The 20,394-nt window shown below is 36.7% G+C and overlaps 1 protein-coding gene across 3 annotated transcripts in view; it reads right to left on the bottom strand.

The window, feature by feature from the left end:
• Window positions 1-20,394, bottom strand: part of ARL15 (ARF like GTPase 15) — a 229,070-nt gene that overhangs the window by 32,253 nt on the left and 176,423 nt on the right. The window contains exon 6 of one of the 3 annotated variants that reach the window (XR_012657876.1): window positions 7,165-7,309. The exons of the other annotated variants lie outside the window; for them this stretch is intronic. The gene's annotated coding sequence lies outside the window, so the exon portion shown is untranslated. The remainder of the gene's footprint in view (window positions 1-7,164; window positions 7,310-20,394) is intronic. 3 annotated transcript variants of the gene reach the window in all.

The raw sequence follows: 20,394 nt of genomic DNA, 5'->3' as shown, positions 1-20,394 counted from the left end.
TTAATCACAAGTTCCAAACCAAATAATTATTTAACATAGCTTTTAAAATGCTGTCACTAATCACAAGTCACCTTTGCCACAATGCAAGTCCAGGATGAGATGTTTCTATAAATACCCTCCCAATACTTTCTAAATACAGGAAGTGGATGAAGTATCTGAGAAGATCACAGGAAGCCTTTGGATGTGGCAACACACAAAAACTCTCAACTGAGAGCAAAACACTCTGGAATATGGGTAATTCCTGTTACTCAAATGCATCAGACATCAGTTCCCATAAACAAGAAACACAATTAAAATTTTCTATGTAGTATTTGAATATAAATTAAAAGCAACGCCTATAAAATCACATTTAAAACACACAATGATTTCTGAACAAGAAGATTATGATAGATGGTTGGAAGGATGTACAGTTTTGATTAACAGTAGCAGATGTTCCTGTGGGGCTATACTCCTTTCAATGCTCTAGTGTAAATAAGGACAAACATCATCAGTATAACGCAACAGAGACAGGAATCAGAATTTGTTACTTCGGTTTTCAAAATTTTAGAGGAAATAAGGTAAAACCTGAAAGAATGGAACGGCATTAAAGGTTTGTCTCTTTCTTTTTAAGCAAGGGAGAAAACCAAATACATGATGTCATGAAACAAAAATTAAAGAGAGATAAAAATCATTACTGAAAATACTAACCCATAGAAGCCAATTGCAGATTTCTACCAATGCAAATAAATTATAAAAACTCCAAAAGGACTGGGAGGCTAAAACATTAAGAAGTATAAAAACCTCTGCTTTTCAGGGGAAGATTGCAAGGTTGAGCTAAAAGAAGCGATATTATGACAGGGTGCAGTTCATTTATGAGTGCTTGTGCAGGGAAGGAGGAAACATTCCTTAGGTATAAAACACTAGCAATTAGGCTGCTACATGATTAACATGGCAACTTCTAGGTCTCTATCACATACCATTCTGCCTTATATTATTAACGTTACTTTGGTTAAAAACAATAGTAGTAGGTGCTTTAACTTTGTACACTGGATAGTTGCCTGTTGGACTTGACTTTCAGAGGTTTTCTGAGTGCAGGACATTCAGCATAATGTGAAAGGCCATAAATAGTTTAAACATCACTCAAAACTACCTAAAGACATCCACAGCTAAGCTACAAACCAAAGTGAAGGAACTCATGCACACAACACACCCTTGGCAGCCAGCAAAGTTCAGACCTCCCAAACTTCCTGGTTGTTTTTCCTCTCACTTTGGGTATATAAAAAAGGGAAAATAAAATGTTTAAAATATAGAAACTGCTATTGGGTTTCTCAGCAGTCAGCCCTGGGTCAGTTAGGGGAAGATTATTTTCACGTAATGGATAACAGAAGCAAACTAAATTTATGTAAAACATTATGTAAGAATCCAGACTAAATCTTACCTTGTGTTCATCAACAACAAACCTGGGAATCAAGCAGACTATAAATGTTAAGGTTTAAAAAACCCCAACAATAAAATCCAACAACAACAACAACAACAACAAAAACCACAAAACACAAAACCCCAAAGCCATGTGATTTTACCTAGGATCCCAAGGAGTAAGTGTGGGCCAAAATGCTTGCTTTGCAGGAGGTATCATCAGAAGACTGAAGCACAGGATTGCTCACCACATTCTGTGACCATATGTCCCCTGGGTTCTAATTTTTCTCTAGTTTTGCTTGGTGCATAGGCATAAAGATTTAAGGAGACTGAAAATCTGTGGCTGTAGAGATGATAAGGGATAGTGAGGGTGGCATGGGGGCAAGTACTGATGGATCTCTGATATTATTGGATTTTTTGTGTATTAATCTTATGCACTGACAGATGGAAACAAAAAGTCCCTTTAACATTTCAAAAGTAAGAGCAACCAGGAACGTATGTCCTTCCTATTGCATAGAAGTGTTTCTATATTGGGATGACTTAACTCAAAACAAAACACATTGGCCAAAATATTAGCTCCAGTGGACATAAGCGGTTGAGCAAAACTCCTGTTCTTATCATATAGTCTTAAAATGGTGTTAAGAATCCATATCTTTTTCCCTCGCATATTTCCATGCTTTTTAACCTGTTCCTATAATTTCCATATGGCTTTTTCAGCAATTTCACATCACAGATTTTGTGAATTACAAGCATTTTTTTTTCCTCCAGAATGACTTTTCTAGACTACACCATGAAGAGATACCTGCACAAAACAAGATCCTATTATACTACAAAACACATTTTTTAATTAAAAAGCTCAGCTAGGAATCATTAGAAATGACCACCTTGATTTTTGAGGAGCACCCTTCAGGACATGGAATTAGTGAGTACTCCATATTTTAAAACACTAGTGGTTATTAATTCTGTAGATCTAACCCTTGCTGTGCCACTGTGAAGTGTTTTGGATGAGTTGATTTTGCTTGGTTACCCTATTCCCAGCAAAGGCAACTGTATTTCCCAGCCTGTAAAATGTATATAACACTTATTTTGACCTACCTTTCAGAAGTAGGAATTACTTATATTCATCAAATTATTTGAAAACTCAAAGCCTTATAAACAAACTTGTTACCAGAACTTGTGAAGAACACACCTTTGCTGAAAATGGTACAGTATAATAAAAACCTAAATGTATAATCTTCAGCTAAACAGAATAGCTTCTCCTGTACCGGAAGGAGACAGTGGCATGTATCAGCAATGTTCTTTCTAAAGCCTTTGTATCACCGTGAAGCGTATGGTTAAGAATCAGCACAATGAGATCAGACTGAAGTTCACTGAGTTACACAGTGATCTCATTTAACTTTGTTTTTGGAAGGCAAGGTTAGGTATGCTATTAACATCTGCAGAGCATTCCAAAATCCTGGCATGGCCAATGACATGCAAGTTCCAGGTCCTGTGATTTATCCTCCTCCAGTACACATAAATTAATGTGTGTAGATGGAATCCTTTCACTTCAAATAAAGTATATAATGTAAAATAATTTTAGCTGACAGATTTTTTTCTTCACCTGTTTTTTTAAAATTAATTTACAAGTAATTACAATTTTATTCAGCATTAAACCCATATATATATATATATCTCCACAGACATTCTCCACTCATCTCTTTGGCAGAAATTAAGTCAGGAAACAGCTGAATAGGTATTATAGTGCATCTGCTTATCACATCTCTGTGTTCAACAGGCAAACCTATATCTAATAATAAATACTGAATGAGATAGAATAAGTGCACTTGTAGATGGTGCGTTAGATCACAAAGCACATAGGCTTTACTGAAGCTCACAGTTATGTGCTTTCATTCCTCAGCGCCTTCTATATATGGGTAGAATCTGACCTTTCCTTCAGACTGGCCAGCACTTTTCAAGTTTGTCTGGTCGAATAATTTCAGTGCAGACTTTTGAATCGTTGAAAGTGTAGCTGAAACTCGTAATAAGTCTATGAACCTTGCAATGACTTTTGTTCTATTATACTCTTAATGCAATGGGTTTAATATTCAAATTGGGAAGAAGTTTGAAAGAACACATTTGTCAAAAACTGAACTTCACCACAGTATTTCATGCAATCCAGGGAAATAAGAGACAGCATATTATTCCACCATATTTCCCAGCAGAGTTAAACATCAAAATACCTTCCCCTGCAGTTTATATAAAGGCCAGACACAGAGGCAAATGCACGAAGTATGACATTAGCCATACTGGAGCTATTAATGGAATAAATGCAGCAGTCAAAGACCCTCTGAAGATGAAAGCATCACTCTCTCCTGTCTCTGGAACTTAGCCCAAATCACAGTCATATTTATGTATTTGTCAGCTTTTTTTCCTTGTAATCAAAGGGTTTCCTTCATAATAGTAAATAAAAATTAAGTGTTCCTTCTGTGCTTCAAATTAAATGGTTTCAGTAATGATGCACACACTACAGTTTGCATCTTTCTAAGGAAAGATTTACTGCTTCAATTTCAATTTAAAAATTTGTATTGCTTCAGGATTAAAAACACAAGGACATGTAATCATGCAGAATTCAATTTCTTACAGATGAATTGGTTGCTGTTTCTAGTATCTAGCTCTATGTTTGAAAAGGGTCCTATTTACTAATTAATACTCTGAGAAAGAGGCTTTATAATGTAAACATATGTGGAGCAAATCTAAGTCTTGCATAGTTGAATGTAAAATAATGTTAAAAACTTCAACTTAGAATGTTAACTAGGTTTCACTTTAAAATCCTTTCTGCAGGAAAAGTAACTGATCTAGAAAGGACAGTTATGTCAATCATTGATTTGACAGACTGACTGTTACACAATTTATGACAATTTCTGGTCTTACAGACAATCCACAGAGTTTCTGTACATCTCTCAGATATTGTTGTTTGAACTAGAACCAAACTTTAAGAAAGGTATCTGGTCTAGTTTTAAAAATTGCAGAAGCTTTTACACAGAAACAAGTCCCTGCAGAACAAAGAGTTACTATATATCAGAGCATCGTGCTGACAGCTCCTGCATTTACCCTGGCCGGTGACAAAATCAAGATAGTTTACATCCTCAGAGAACTAAGCTCATTCCATTTACTTTGTGTTTGCTGAAGGCTAAGTGGGTGTGGACTATGACCATGAATGAGCTGACATGTAGCAAGTTTGTATTCCAATGCAACTGTTTTTTTTTGCCCAAGCACTTACTGGAGTATGGGCAATTACTTCTGTATTTAACTCCCTCACCACCACATTGAAGATCCCCTTCTATTCAAAATCTCCCATGTATTTACTTACAGATGACAGTACAGTAATTTCTGAATGTTTCATTTGATTAAGTAAGAGACATAGCTTCTTCTCTTAACTAATAGCAATGGAATTTGCTGTATCTCAAACCAGGTACTCTAAAAAAGTGGCTCAAGATCTGTTAGAAATGAGGACAAAACCCACTAGAAAGTATTTGGACCTATGAAGACAATGCTTTCTTCAGCTGAATTAGGAATGGCAGTTACAGTCTTTGGTATTCAAAGTAAGCCTTCCGGTCATCGCCCAAGGAAGTCTGCTGTCTTAAGGCAAAGCTGAAGCATCAGAGAGAAGACAGAAATGCCAATGCTACAAACCTCATCTCATTTTGTCTGTCCCATGTTCCATCTTACTGTGATTGCACATCAAATGAAATAATATACTTAAGTGGTATTCCTCCTTTTCTAACTAATCTCTCCATAAAAAGAAAAAGAAAAAAAAAAGTGTTGCTGGCATATAGTGCACCTTCAAATCTCTTTTGGATTCCTTTTCCACATACTGCAACAGTGAGCTGTTTTCCATCCTCCCACTCTCACCCAGAACCAATAGTCTGCTTGTCACATAGATAGCTGCTCATGAGAGATATAAGTAGCAACAAGTTGTTGATTTCAATATTTAATTTATTGCCAAGAGTAGAAGCAATAAGCAAAATTCTATTTGACTATGAGCAGTCAGAAGATTAGATACCACCACAAACAAGCCTGCACCCTTTAAGTGTAACTTAACCACACCTTACAGCTCTTCTGTTTTATGCTGCAAACCTTTACATAATGAACATCTAATGAAGTTGCAATTTCTCTACCTGGCCTGGATATCTACATCACTTGACATAATACAGTTGAATGGTTTCTTGTTTGCTAGATCTGCAATTCTTTTCATTATTAGCAAATTTGGAGTATACTTGGTGACACACAGTGACTGAGGCTATTCAAGTCAGCACGCAGACATGCTTTTCTCTAGCACACACCTTTTTTGGGGCCTGCAGTTTGACTCTCAGCTACAAGGTGAAAGGACTTTCCAGTTCTCAGATGACTTGCAGAACATACCCAGGTGTGTGGACACAGGAGTTGGACGACACATAGAGATTTTGAAAGGATTTATCCACTGTTAAATATCTCTTTCAATGCCAGAGCTCCTGTGAGGGAAGCGTAATGTCAACTATCCTCATAAACTGGGACTATTTACAGCTTCAAGTAATTATTCCTTTATAATTTCTTTCAAAGTCTGAAGCGTGTCTCAACTCTAACACAGCAAAAGATTACTTTTTAAAATTGTTATTTTTTTCATGCTTTCCAAAAATTGTATTGGGTAATACATGTTATTTTTAATCTGAACTCGAGTAACATTTATCTGAATGTTCAAACACTTCTTCTTAGGTGTGTATTTCAATACTAATTGTACATTTCAGTAATAAGCATGAACCTCCTGAGCTGAGGTTCCATTCAACCGAAGTGCTCTCTCTGCAGTTCACAACAATGCATTAAATAAAAACTGTTTTTACAGCTACCTGTACTAAAGCTAAGATCTTTATTTTCAACATAAATATATGAAAAACCATGAATATGAGCAAATATGTATAAAAAGTTTTCAACCTGTAGAAATTTTCTGCAGATCCAGTGTGAAGACAGATTCAGCATTGCTAATGGCAAGCAACTCTCAGTGTGGTTGTAGGGAAAAAAATCCAAGGTCCACAAAATCTCTACAAGCCCTTCTAATTCCAGCCATAAACTCAGTAAGATAAAAATAGGGGCTATGAGAAAACTGAAGTGCAATATTGATGGAACATTGCCAGCTGTTGCTCTCCTTTAAATGGAGATCTTTTGTTTAAGCTCCCCTGTTGCTCACTGCTAGAATAAACTGCCTAGACAAGTTCCAAGCCTTCAGGTGTTCCATAGGCCAAAGTCAATATTTTAAATACCACTCCAAGAACACCAGCAGCATTATTAACTTACAATTTTATCATGAGTCTCAGGATATTTGTTGATTTTTCTTTTCTTCACACCCCAGCTTCCAGAGTTATGCAATGGCAAGAAAAACTTACCTCTTGTAGTAAAAGAAAAGGGTTGCTGGAGATAGAGCCACTTAAATAAGCAGGCTACCATGTTCCTTATGAGGTCTGGGTTATAGAGGCGGGTTAAAATACAGTTCAATAAATGCACGTTGCAAATATCTAATCACAAGCAGACAAAAGCAGTCTGCACTAAACAGTGCTCTACACTCAGTCTCCTAGAAAAATACAGATGGAAAAATGTTTTTTGGCCATTGATGCTACTTGATCATTGCCAACAGCTACAAATCTAGCAGGATTTGTAGCTCAGGAATACTTTACCAAATTTTCTGGTAGCGTTCCTTAAACTAGAACCAGTGTTTTCTTTCTTTTCTTTTGATGGATCTTCTGCCAGCCAACTTACTTTTGTGCATCAACCAGTCCTCCAAGATACAGTGACAGACTGCTCAGACCATCTTACAACAAAAAAGCTCATGTTGATAGGATTATGACAGCAACAAGCCTGTAGCTCTCTATTCCTGTTGGATTTTGATGCCAGAAGAGTTCCCCTACGAGAAAAGAAATTCAAACTCCCTGGGGGAATGTTTTGCAGAAAAGGAACATCTGAAATCAGATTTGTCCACTGAATCAACAGCACTAAAAGTCTGTTTGAATGCTATAACAAACACATGAAGTACAGCACAGCCAAGTAACTTTATAAATCATATCGTTTTCATTTCCTGAATTCATAACCAGAGTGATGCAATAATGGAAACTTTTGTATGTTTATAAGTTAGATGACCCACAATCATTCCCTACAGTAAGCAGTAGTAATTTCTGACTATTAAAATAATTGTTATATTCTATTGCTATGGTTTGCTTTAATGTTGTAAGCCAGTTTTCTATTTAACCAACCATATTACACTAGCCAATGGTATTGGATGTGATTAATTTATAACATTCTTTTTGGAAGTCAAAATAATAATTCACTTAATTTTCTTTGATTGCCATCTCAACATCCTAAGCAGGCTGGCCTTCTCACAAATTCATGTTCGTTGCCCTAATTAACTATTTTCTTTTTAAAATGTCTGAACTACATCCAGTTAGATTCTCTCCCTTTAAATGCCCTTTCATCTAACATTAATCCCCAGTTGTTATATTTCATTTAAATTACAATCCCACATTATATTTTAAATTAAACTTTCAATTAAAATAGACTGTTCAGAGTTACAACAAAAGTCATTGATGTGGCAAATGACAGGAAAAAAGAAGATACCCTTTAAAAAACTCTACACACAAAGTACTGTATGATAGGATCAGATCTTAAGACTGCCACATCTGATCAAGAATGCTACTGTGTAAGGTTCTAGAATATTTGGAGGGATTGCTTTAGGATATTATTTTGTAATCCCTTGTTGCTTCTTAAATTACTCTCAGTATCCTAGTGCTGGTTAGAGGTAGAATTTAATTTGCTCTCTCAGCTTCTGCCATAGATGTCTCACCAATGTAATTAGCAAAACTGCTGAAAAGATACCTTGCAGAGTTCCTCTGAAGGAAAACAAATTTATGCTTTTGTAGAATAATACACAAAGTTGCTGTGCAAGGTTGGATTCTACTCTGCACGCTGCTAATGTTCACGCATCTGCTTCACACCTTCAATGTAGTAGCTGCTTTCCAGATGAAATATAACACTTAAGATGGGCAGACTGTTATCCTTCAGATGGCAGATCAAACTAGATGCACCATTTAAGCAAAATAACCATAGAACGGCTTGCTGGAAGTAACAACCACACTACGAGGCTCAGTGGATGAGACACAATGAAGAAATCCTGTCTATACAATCTGCTTCATCCATTTCTTTTCATAATTAACTTTAATCTTTGCATCCTATGTCTCATACTTAATTTGTTTAATTGGCTGAAGTCTAGAATGGTCTCCAGTTGTCTAGACCATTGAACTAAGAATGCAATCCTGCACCAGCTCAAAGTACATTGCCTCAATTTTTGCTCCCGGAGATTTACATGAGCAGTTATTCGCACTGCTTTCTAGTTTGTCTTTGTAAGATACTTCCTGTTTTACTTGTTTTAATTGCCTACCTTTCATTCTATCCAAGAATTACCTGACTACCAGTGTACCATAAATATGCATCTGTTTTGCCAACAATTAAGTTTTTTCTTGGTGTGGATCTTCCACCATCCTGTTCTTTTATTGACTTAAAAGGTATATTTTATGTCCTTCCATTATATTAATTAAATAATTGTGTACATTTGTTCCAGTATAATGAAATACCTACATCTTTCTTTCTCTCTTCCTTTCCTGCATCATATTTTTTCTTTATTATGGTGCATGACCCCACGGTAAGGGTAGAAAATTTCTGAGTGTTTCACCTTAACTTTCCCATGCTCAATCTCTGCTGGAAATTCTACAATGTGTTAAGTTTACAGTCTGTTCTCTGTAGCACTTAAGTAAATAATCATTTAACCTAGATGTCTAAGAACCTGGTGATTTTATAACACTCTCAGTCATAGATCTTTTTCTCAACCAAAACACAAGTTATCATAGGTCCTAAGTAGTTTAATGTATTTTTCTACTTTCCAACTTAGATGATATACTTGGGCTGTGTACCTGTGACTTGGGGTGTGTGAGCCAACATTCTCATGGCTTCGTTTCACAATTTACATCAACCAATAGTTACTTTGAAATGCCAGACCCTGAACACTTAAAAGAGGTTCTCTGATAAGGATCTAAGGCAAATCAGTTCTCTCTCTCTCTCTCTCTCTCTCTCTCTCTCTTTCCAGCAGAAAAGAGACTTGATGCACTAAGAGACTTCCCCATCTGACTCTATTGCCCTAGTAATTTGGCAGAGGAGATGTGCCTCCAATATATTAAACCTACATGTTCATGAAAATGAACAAGTGTGCAGGGACTGTAGTCCCATTAATGGACTCACTCTCTAAAAGAATGCAGCCCAGATCCAAACTTCATTAGAAATTGGAGAATCCACAAAGGGATGTAACAGTGTACACACCTTAACTATGGAAAAGCCCCAGATAATCCTCAGATAACTGTAAGACTCAAGTCCATTAGAAGTCTGTACTTTACGGAACATTTCATTCCAGGGTCTTTATCATCTTCTCATTTTTAATGTAGCATCTGCAGATTGCAGTCAGCCACAATATTTATCTCAGACTATAAAGAATCATCATTTAAATTAAAACACTGCAAGAAAAGATACACTACTGTACCATATTAAGAAATACAAGCCTATGTTCAATAGTGATTCTGTTCATGGTATTTGGTGTGCTCATTAAATACATCTGTAACAGCAGAGTTCTTCCCAAGAACAGTATCTTCCAAAGGAAGAGTAGGGCTTTTAAAGCTCAAGTCTCAAAGTGGAACTATAACGGTACTCCTAATTCATGTCTAAACGTAAAGCCATTTAATACACGACAAATATAAAATTTGTTGCTCGACTCTAGGAGAAAAAAAAAAAAGGTGGTGGGATAGATTTAGCTGGAGGCTACTTAAGTACAAAATGTAAGATCTGTAGTCTGCAGCTCTACTAGGACACTTAAGCAAGAATGGGGAAAGGAGGCCTGCATTGTAAGAACACAGTTGGCAATGAGATAAGAATTTCTCAAGGTTTCAAGGGAATTAAATGGGAACAGAGCAAAGGAAGCTGCAGAAACTAAAGTCAGCATACACAAGAGTGCTCACATAGTGAAAGAGCTTGCCTGCCTGTAATATCAAATGAAAAGCAATTTCAGGATATAAAACATCACTGGCATACAAGTTCTTATAGTGCTGAATATTACCACCATACTTTGATTTTTCCTTTGAATTAGGGGCTGACTCTCAGAAGCTGCTCTTCAAGATTCAAAGCTTTATGTAGTTTAGATAATTTTCATATAACTTTTAAGGCGCCTCTATCCCTGGCGAAAAACTGCCAGGTATACTACTAAGTATGTTATCTGGGCTCTCCACCATATGGAAATAATGGATCAAATCTATATGGGTAGCTGACTTTCTCCAGACACTTTTGGAGTCAGTCCTGAATGGTAATTAACTATTCTGGATTATGATGTTGAATACAATGAACAGAAGTAAATCAGAAAGAGCAAAAAATTACACCACAAAGCCTAGCACTAATAGAAAAGATAAATAGTTCAGAATGGTGCATATTCTCAGGAGCTGCAGAGTACTACTATTTTTTTTTTTTTGACATTCAATCGGTATATTCCAACTTAACAACCTGGCAATTACTTTAGACCTTTGTAGGCTTTACCTAAGATGCTACACACTTGGACCCGACAAAGTGCTCTTCTCTCTTTCTCCTGAAGCCAGTTTCTCCTCAAAGCAACAGGATAAACCACAAAACACTTTCCAAATATCACACTGGAAGAAGATGATCTACAGCAATTATTAGTCCAATTACTCTAGTGCAGCTCAAGATAATTAATTGCTATCAGTTTTAGTTGTTTTTGAAGGGCTGAAAGTAGCTAGAAAAACAGTATGATGCATCTATTATGAACAGAAAGAACATAATCATTGCTTTCCAGTCCTTATAGGGGGCTGTTTTGCCAAGTCTCTTTCTATGGTCTAAAGGGGACATGAAAAGTAGAGAATAACACTTTATCTGTTAATACCTTATCCTGATGAAAAATACACATGTCACAATAACTTGAAGTGGTGGGTGTAGGTTTTTCTTCTACAAGCAGATAATGCCTATGGCCATCATGAGAAGATGGCATTTAGATATAAATCCTAAATTCTATGACATATGTTTTTATTTTGAGTTTTCCCCCTCCCTGATTCAAAGCACTGGCAACAGAAATTGCATCAACAGATTTTTGGCATAGCCATAACGGATCCCACGTTACAATGAAAAAAAAAATCCCCCCAAAATTGTGTGTGACATTTTCTCTTTGAGACCAATGAAAGTCCAGTGTATCAAAACATGACATGTTAGACTTTGAATATTACTGAACTGAATACATAAAGACCCTGAAGTGTTGACCGGGTGACTAAGATATAGTCCATGGAATTAAGGTTCAGAGGGATCATTACCTCACCTGATTTGACAATCTGCATAACACACACAAGGCATTTCAGGTAGTATTTAATGTAATCACCACAATGACTCGTAACTTATGGATCCCATTCAATGAGGATTCAAAAAACTGGAGCTGAAGGATACATGCAACACTCCTGTTTCTCAGAGGTACAGTCATAGATATCCAATAAGTGTTAGGCACAGGAAGGCTGGAAGAGAAACTGCAGGGAGGATGGAAGAAAAGTCAGCCAGCGTATACTGCAAACACACACAAATGCATATTTTAGGTTGCCACAGTAACAAGCACCAGATTAGAAAATTTTTACCAGATCTGTTTTTTTCTTTGAAAGAAAAAAAAAAAAACAACTCATGACTGTCACAAGTTCCTGCGTGCATTCTCTACAACACATGAGCAGAAAGTCAGTCCAGAAAACACATTTAAATTATCTGCTGTGTATATGAATAACCTGTACCTTTATCCCAAAGTACTTAGCCTGACCCACAAAAAAAAAGCTCTTTAGTTTCACAAACAAACTGCGATTGTATCACAAGTGTAGAAAAGGGACAGATAAACATGTAGGGGCCTCATTCTGTGCACACACAGCAACTAGAAAACCTTCTTAGAGCTGTAAGGAGAGCAGACTAGGACAAAAGGCATATCTGAGACAAGCATTCTACGTATAGATGTCTCCCTCCATTAGCTGAAATGATGGCTTTGACCAGCAGCAAACTGCTGACTATGAGCATCTCATTAGAAGGAAAAAATAAAAGGTGCTAAGGCCAATGTCCTCTGCTAAGAATGCAATTGCTTCACTGATATGTTTCTCAAACTTGGTGGAAGTGCACAGCTTTTTAGCTCATCTGATCACCCAGCCACCCCAGGAGCCAAATACTAGGTACGCTTCCAGAGTCACAACACTAAAAACACAAAGATGTGAAGAACAGTATTTGCCACACCACCCCAACTTACAGATTTACAACACCCACACACGCACACAAGTCATCCTGGTTAAGTTTTAGCTTTTTTAGAATATCATAAAATAAAATTTTAAGCCTTTCTAATACTCTCCAGGCAATTTTGAACTATTTTGTGATCCCATCAGGAGCAGTGATGCCACCTAAATGTGTTTGCACTGCATCAGCCAATGTATCGATGCCCACAGAATCTAAAACCATTCAGAAATTTTTCTGTGAAAAAATACCCAAAACAGAAGCTCCTATTGTCATCTTTTTTATTCACATCAAGCAACTCAAAATTCTTGGAATATCCCATTTCCTAATCAGGATTGAAAATAGCAATGTTGATACTCATGCAGTATTTCAACCTCAAGTTTTAAGCTCAGAGCTTATCGAAGTGCTGTAATAACACTTCTGTCAGTTGTCTGGTTTAAATTTTTCATGTCTCTGTCAGTTCTGGGCATGTTTTTGTCTTCTTTCATATATTTTAAAAGGGAAGCACTACTATACAAGGAGAGACAGAAGAAATAGAAGTTGCATAAGAAACAGGTTGACTGGAGGACAGGTAATCGTATTTACAAGTAACACTGATAATTAGATTTTAAGAGTGCTGACTAACACATAGTTAGATACCTCTCATTTATTTGCATGTTTCAGTGCTATTTTACATCTAGTACGGGTAAGAAACTTTCTTAATCACACAGACGAGTGAAGTAGATACACAGATGAATATCCACACTATGGCAAGATCACTTCAGGTGTGTATGAAGTAGGTGATAAAGCATAATCATATTTTCAGCATGCCTGACGAAGTGTCTGTCATGATAAAAGGATACAAAAAACCCCTTACCTTGACAAAATGAATCCTGCAAAATTATATTTTGTAATAAAAAACTTTTCTAAGCAACTTTACACTTAAGGCAATAGGACAAGACTGAAAACTTACTTTCAATACTACATTATTAAACCTTTAAAAAACTCAGAGTAATTATGTAATATAAGCAATACTTGTACCAGTTGTACCTGAAAGTATTTTCCTAATGTAGAAAGTAATTCTAGAAATAGTTGAGTGCTTCCCTCTTCCTATACCATGCCCTTTAGTTCAGATTTACTCCATTTACAATAATGGGCTTAAATTCCAAGAATTCTTTCTCTATTCTCTGTCTTAAAATACTAGCCGACTGAAGCTAAAACTTCAGTCTGAGCATTACTTTCAAAGGAACTGGGATAACTTGAATTCAAAAAGGTAAAGTGGAGACATGAAGTTTAAGGTATGAGTAATTCAAACTCAGGGTGGAATTTGACAGCTTAAGTATGATCTTTTCTTGCTGTCCATCTGCCAGAGAACTTGCACCTAAGATCCTTTGCAAACTGTCAAGCAACTGACCTTGGTAATACAAATGTCAAAATGCAAACCAGGCTTGTGCTGATACTGTACAGTTAATAGGAAAAGCAATCAAAGAAACAATATGTATTTTATTACAAGGGCAAGCAGATGCAACACTGAGTACATGCAAGGAATAGTTCTGTTGAGTAAGGTGACATTTTTACATAGTCACTTTTCAAAGCAGAACTACATTTTAAGGGCTTTTGCATATGTTTTACCTAGAGACCTCTGTGATGAAGTGCCAATATCAACTTCCCTTTCTCTTTAGTTGCCAGTTTTATTTGATTTCTTTCTTCAAATATGTGCCAACCAGTTTCAACTTGTTTAACAACATTTTTTTTAAAATCAGCTGCCTTCTGGAATGTTGAACTGATGCATGTGTGGGTGTGTTTATAATACATGCAAAAAATACATTAAAGCAATACAAAGGCTCTGGTTTAAGCCTATAAAAGTAAAAAAAATTTAGCATTAAGGCAAAATACTGGAGCAGACACCTCTTTACATATCATAATACCCTGCAAAAACAACCTCCTAAGTTGAATAGAAAGTGTTAAGTGAAAGTGCTCTGTTCATTTAATACAGTTGCTGTTTATATGGTTGACCTGAAAAACCAATGGAAAATCTCAGGCTGTATTATTCTTTAATGGAAGGAGTTACATTTGCAAAATATTTCATCCACAAATACCGTAATATGCAATAACATCATGCAATGCAATATGTTTGATGATTATATATATTTGATTGTGTACTAAAGTGACATTCTTTCCATCCCAATTATTTAATAAAATGTTGATGACCTGAGCATAATCAAGCAAAACAATAAGACCAGGATGTCAGATTTGAATATACTATTAAAGGAACCAAAGCAGCATCCTTCCTTATCTGGAGAAGCATTAAGGTTCCCTAATGAACTACCTTCAGGCCCAGGCCTCCAAACTATCATAAGTAGCAATTCGAAGTCTTTTGGGAAATTTCAGTTGTGTTATCTGACTTTTATGTTACATTCTGACTTTAAAAACTATAGGATAAGAACAGACCTTCACATAAACCTAATGACAGAGACAGTTCACCAACAGCACAGACCTCCACCTAACACTAGTGATCACACTAACTGTAAATCCTTGTACTTATGATATCCACTACTTTGTAGCTCCCATGGAGCTTGATAAAACATTAAACAACAAATCATAAGGTGTTCCTTCTGAAAGCCTTTCGTGCTTAATTGGATTTATTTTTGACAACTGATAAAATACCAAATTCTTGTTGCTGTTATCAGGAGAGACTGAGAGAGAAGAGATAATGGGAAGTTTCTGGCAAAACTTGTAAGATTTTACAGCTCTAACCATCACTTTAGGATAACTGGATGATCAGCATCACTTTGATAAAAAGCAGCTATTCATGTAAGTCCTATCTTGTGTTTGGGTGTGACTTCCAGTCTACTAGTACAGTAACAAGCTGGCTTGCAAAAATAAGTGGAAACACACTGACGGGTTTTTTCCCCCCTCATGAGTGAAGATGGGAAGAGAACTCTTCAGAAGAAACTTTTCCTTCCCTTCCTGGTCTCTGTGCCACATCTCTGCCATCTGAATATTTTCACTACCTCTGAAGCATGGTCAGATGCTTGTGACCTTCCCTAACGCCTCTGATTTCTACACTTTTCTCTAACACATCTTCTGTAGCAGCTCTCTGAAAGAATCAGTGCAAATTCTTTTGTTGCTTTAAGCAAACTGGCCTAGTTTTCACAGGAAAAGTGAACAAAAAAGCCATCCACAGCACCTGCCTGGTCTTGACTTTTGGACAATCACCACTGATTTCACCTGCCTGAACTGTTTCATGATTTTCTGAGGGTGGGGAGAGCAGAAGGATCTTGCTTTTTTTAATCATTGCTTGATTTTTCCATTATATGAAAGGAATTAATTTCTTTAAATTAAACTCTCTCAGTAAGTAGAAGGTATCTTGCATCAAAGATATTTTAAAAGTCCTCCAACTCAGTAATTCTGCTTGCCTCTGCCTGCCTCACTAAAAGAGTGAATCTGAGGAGAAATAAATGATGTTTAAGCTTGTCTAAACCTGATTAAAGACACATGGACAAAAGAAAATGGTAGTCTGTGGATTTTTTTTTTTTAAGTTTTCTCTTTTGGCATTGATTGCCTATTCCTGTCAGTCACTCAACGGTGGATCCAAAAAGTAGTAACTTGAGATTTTACTCATGCAGTACTTCAGCAGGAGTTCCTGCCACATGGAGTTCATAGAAAGATCTCAGGGGATGTAACTAACCAGTAGTTGGCCCAGATAGGTCCTTCATGTTTACATACCTTCTTTTTTGTGAAAAATCGAAAGTGCCCTCAAACAGTCCTTAGTGATTGCAGACACTGACCTAGCAAGTTGAAAAGATAATGTGCCAACAAATGAAGTGTTGGTCATAAAAAGTTGTTTATGCTCATCTGTTAGAGTAGTAAGGCTCTATAGATTGTTATTTTTAAACACCTGAATACTCAAAAAGAAGAGGAATTCCTGCAATATTATACAATCATTCAGATTCCATGTATTATTTGACATTGCTTGTCTTTATCAACCCAGGGTTGACTTTTTACAGGTCTGTTTATATGCTTTTGGCAAACTTTGGCAGTATTTGATGACTGTGGCTGCATAAGCCCCTGCTTTGGCATAGCGGATCTTGTACCCACCTGCAGGAAAAACCAACTCATCAGGCACTCACACACCACTATGCTCCCCAAAGAGGGATTCACAGGTGTTCCTTAACTACTGAACAAACACCAGTCCCCCAAGTTCAGCTCTGTACTCTGATGGTAGCTAACTCTCGCCCTGATTTTGCCTGATATTTAACTTCTCATGCCGTTTTGACTGCTTGAATCTCAGTAACTTGGGCATGGTGCTTTCCACATCCTTTCAGAATGCAAGGGCACATACCCATCTGACCTAAGAGCACTCAAAGCACTTTGTCATCACAGTTATAATTTAATTTAAATCAACTGCAAAGCTTCAGAAAGCAACCCACTCTCTTCTAATAAAGACAGCAGACTAACACTAAAGCGGTTTTAGTTCAGTCAGATGTATTGCCACAGATATTAACACTGCCGTTTCACAAAACAATCATTCTTTGTTTATTGTAATTTGATAAAAAATACTTAACCATCCCAATCCAAAACTTATTCCTCTGATAATTATGTTTCTTTAACCAGCAATGTGACCATTCACCAGTGCCAAGAGTAACCGAAGCTCAACATCTGTCCTGTTGAAATCCAATCTCACATGCAGCTTTCTCCCAATATCAATATCTAATCCTCATCCAAATAAATACTTAGTTATGACTATTTTACTAACACTACTGTAAAGCATGCAGCTATGACATAAAAGAGATCCCAGAAGTAAGAACCGAAAAGCACATTTGATATAACAGGGAAGAAGGTTTAATATACCTTCCACTCCTGAAAATGTCAGAATTAAATTTATGTCAGAGCTATCAATATGCAAAGATGTTCATCAAAATCAGCTTTTGGTTTTGTGTTTTAATGCAATGAATTGCAATGAATGAATAGACATTGAAATGGTCAGCTTAGTTTTTATAACTACAGATTTCTTCTCAAATTTACATTTTTTATTTTCAATAGCACGAAGTACTTATGTCAATCTATTCTTAATACTATGCCACATAAAATACACCTATTTAAATCACAGAATGCAAAAAGGAGGGACATAAAAATCTCAAATGATTTCATGCCATGCAGACCACTTTTGCTAATTTACATGCCTGCCCTCAAAATATGTAGCTTATGTTTTAAGTTAAATAAGCAAAGCTAGATGTAAGACCTTATTTTACATTTAGCTCTGTGGAACTCAGAAATGAGTTCAGGGATCAGCAACGTGCCTTTTGTTAATGAATACACAACACTTCCTACTTTCTTCCATGGACATATTTTTTGATTCTTGAAAAACAAAACCACTTTCAGTTTCAGCAGATATCAAGCTGATATCTGTTGATATATGATAAGATATAAATCAGGAGACACGAGGCACTCAGAATGTATTGGTCAGGTGTCTAAAGCAATATAGTTATTTTTTTAATACTCTGGTCATTGTTATTCAAAAATGTTTCATCCAAGTGGCAAATCCAGTGAACAACAGACTGAATTCTTCAGGGTCACACAAAAGAGCTGCACAACATATTTGCTAAAAAAGGAAATACTTGTGAGGGTTGGAGGGAAAGAACCTCCAGAAAGAATAGGACTCAAAAACAGATGGTAGATAAAGAAGAAAACAATCCATAAAACCTATCCACATAAACAAAACAAGACATACTTTTCCATACAGAAGCTCAAAGCACTTTTCCGACTAGACAAAACATTGGTGTTTTAGCTGTGGTGGAAAATTAACAAAACCAAACCAAACAGAACAAGCCTGAGATCAAGGCACTAAGCACAGCCTGGGTTCAGTGTCTGGCCTACAAGCAGCACATGTTTAAAACAGTGAGCCTACTTTCTGCTGAACAGTAGCTTGGAAATACATCCTCAAAGTTAGGGTCAAATGATAAGATTCTATTAGAAAGCCTTTACCCACCTCCTTATGAAAGTGACTGATAAAGAGTTGTGGAAATATTCATGTCTGGTGATTACAAATGCAACAAGCAGAAACAAAGATGGTGTATCTGGGGGCACCAAGACCTGATGTACTTCTGCTGTACTGCAGATGTGAGCAACAAGGAAAAAATTGTTCCCTAAACTCTCCCCACAGATACTACTAGTTACCACTCTATGCTATTTCAATTTAAGAAATCAAAATAAATGACTGAACACCCACTATTTGATAATTTAGTGAGTAAAAGTTTCAGGACAGTACTAAATGCAGTCCGAAAGTCCTACCTTTATTTTTCACTGACAGTGTAGCCAAGTATAAAGCTATATCTTTTTAATTAAATAAATATTCTTCAGTTTTCAAAGACAGACGATTTATTTTTGGGAAGGCTAAAAACCTAACTCCACATGATCAGTCCTTTATATTTTAGGTCGTGGATTAAAATAGCGTCCACATAATGGTACGAGTGCTTCCTTTTTAAGGAAAGTCCATCGGCTGTGGCAAAGAGAGGCAACAAAATACAGGTTAGGAGGAGGAGCACAGGAGAGGGGGTGTTTTGCAGCCTGCGTGGCTGCCACCACAGTGATCCCCTGGGGCCGCTACAGAACCCCCGGGGAAGGCAGGGGCACAGGGGAAATATTACCCTTGTCAAGGTGGAATAACAGGACATCTGGGATAAAGCCATTAAAAAAAGAGATAAACCTGGTAACAATTATGTAGGATATCCAGAAAGCAGCACAGCTCCCTTAGCTTCCCCAGTACTGATGCAGGGGATATGCTGAACTGACAAGGGGAAGGTAAACATAGTGCCAAGGATAAACGCATCTCTCCTTCATTCAGCTTTCAATTGAAGCTTGGAGGCAGGTATGCCTGGGTAACTGGGCTTGCAAGGATGGAAATGTCAGTGGCTTGCCAGTCATGCTGGAGAAAATAGAGAATCACATGCACGATATCAACTAACGTACCCTGAAATAAGTTACAGCAAATGTAAAATACCTCTTTGAAATGGAAAGAACCAAAGAATGGGTGATATAGTCACTAACATCAGACAAACATCCATCCTTTCAAGCCACATCATACAGGAAAACTGGGAATAGCATCATACAAAGTCTATATAAAAACAGGGCCAGATCTCCTGGCTTGCACACCTGTATGAGAACTAAATCTGTCACCTCACAACTCCCCATCAAAACAATCCAGCTTGAACCAAGACAAAGTCATGCAATAATCCATTTAAAAAGAACAATCTTTCCCAACTTGGAAAAGAAGCAAATTAAACCCATATGTCACATAAGAAACAAGTGGTTCCATAAGCAGCTGAACAAGTAGAAATTGGTTTTCTGTAAAACAAAGATTTTTGTGTCTTGCACTGATTCTTTGGTATCTAGCATGGGCTGAACTTGTTTTTCAGGAGAATGCTCAGAGATGTTGAAGTTGGACAAGAGTCAAAAGTTATTGCTAACAGGGCACACGGACAGGCACACACATGCAGAAAGCACCATCACATGAGCTTTGTTTTCTTAGGAAACCATGTTAAAAAACAATTCCTTAAAGGATATTTATTTTAAAGCAAAACCTCATCTGTGACATTACAGTAATAAAAAAGAAAATATCACTTATTTTAATAATGAGAGTTCTCACCACATTCCTGGGACAAAAATTAA

Source organism: Phalacrocorax aristotelis, chromosome Z, assembly GCF_949628215.1.
Source record: "Phalacrocorax aristotelis chromosome Z, bGulAri2.1, whole genome shotgun sequence".
In the NCBI taxonomy this organism is placed as follows: Eukaryota; Metazoa; Chordata; class Aves; order Suliformes; family Phalacrocoracidae; genus Phalacrocorax; species Phalacrocorax aristotelis.
This window is presented reverse-complemented; position numbering and strand designations above follow the sequence as displayed.